At 35.2% G+C, this 1,181-nt stretch overlaps 1 pseudogene; it reads right to left on the bottom strand.

The window, feature by feature from the left end:
• Nucleotides 1-220: 220 nt before the first annotated feature.
• Nucleotides 221-890, bottom strand: LOC102478322 (MOB-like protein phocein pseudogene; annotated as a pseudogene).
• Nucleotides 891-1,181: the final 291 nt, after the last annotated feature.

Raw genomic sequence — 1,181 nt, 5'->3', positions numbered from 1 at the left:
TCTCTCTCTGTCTGTCTGGCGAGCGCACGCGCCCTATAGCGAAAACCTCTCCAAAAAAAAAAAAAGTATTTCCTATTTTAAAAGGCAGCAAACAGCTTACAAAAACCTATACTAAACAAAGAAACTATAATATGGATACATGATTGATGTGTCTAAAATTCTATACAGTACATAATTAATGTTAATTATGTGATTAGTATGTTTTTGTATATGATTCCATTCACGCTTCATTTTCTCCAGAAACTAAATTCTGAACTTCTTCTTCTAAAATTGGTACAATCAGGTTATCCTTGGACATCAAATTATATTTCATCACAAATTTAGTAAACATAAAAATGTTTCGTTTTCATATTCATCGAATATCTACTGGTGATGAAAATAAGCATGTGAAAATATTCTGTAAATCCTACGGCATACTGATCTTAGTTTTGCTACAGATGATTCCTTTATGCCAACCCTGCTAGGAAAATATTTATTGCTATTGAGAAGACACGCAGCACTATCAAGTGTGTGTCTAGTATAATCTATAGCAGGACACTCTTTTGGAGTTTTATGAGCTGCACAAAGAAAAATCTATTGTTCAGTTGCTGTCATTTGAGTACAGTATCTGGATGGCATTCACTCTGAAGTTTGACAGCAAGTCCATTTAACTCAAGGCAGAACTGTCTTAAATGTTCATACTTTCATACACCTTCATCTTGGCCTTCAGGTGGTTCAAGAATTTTGTCAATATTGGAGCAGTCTGCCCTTATGTTCTGCTGAATATACTGCTGAACAGCTAGTGTACTATCTATTTCATCAAAGGATTCATCATGCCAGTTATAGTAATCCTGTGCTTTGGTGCCCGGCCTGTTTCACCTCAGCACTGCTGTTCCCTCTGCCATGACCATAGTGCCAGAGTCTTGAGTTTGTATTTTGACCTCTTCTCTTCCTATAGAAAATTACTAATGTAGGAGTTGGACTAGATTATCACAAAAGTCCTTTTCAAAACTGAGGTTCATGATTTTAGCTGAGTTTGTCTTCCTAAGTAACAGGGTTGACCATGAAGATTTCCCCATCATAAATTTGATTAGTGTTTTTTTCCCCCCTTGAAGACAATAGCATTTAAGATAAAACCTTTTTTTATGGCATATGTTATGTTCTAGATTTTTTTCAGGTTTATTTCTTTCTTTCATGAGTGA

The sequence above is a fragment of the Tupaia chinensis genome, unplaced genomic scaffold (genome assembly GCF_000334495.1).
Source record: "Tupaia chinensis unplaced genomic scaffold, TupChi_1.0 Scaffold145806_1, whole genome shotgun sequence".
Classification (NCBI taxonomy): domain Eukaryota; kingdom Metazoa; phylum Chordata; class Mammalia; order Scandentia; family Tupaiidae; genus Tupaia; species Tupaia belangeri.
The sequence above is the reverse complement of the archived record's forward strand: the minus strand, read 5'-3'. Positions and strand labels throughout refer to the sequence as shown.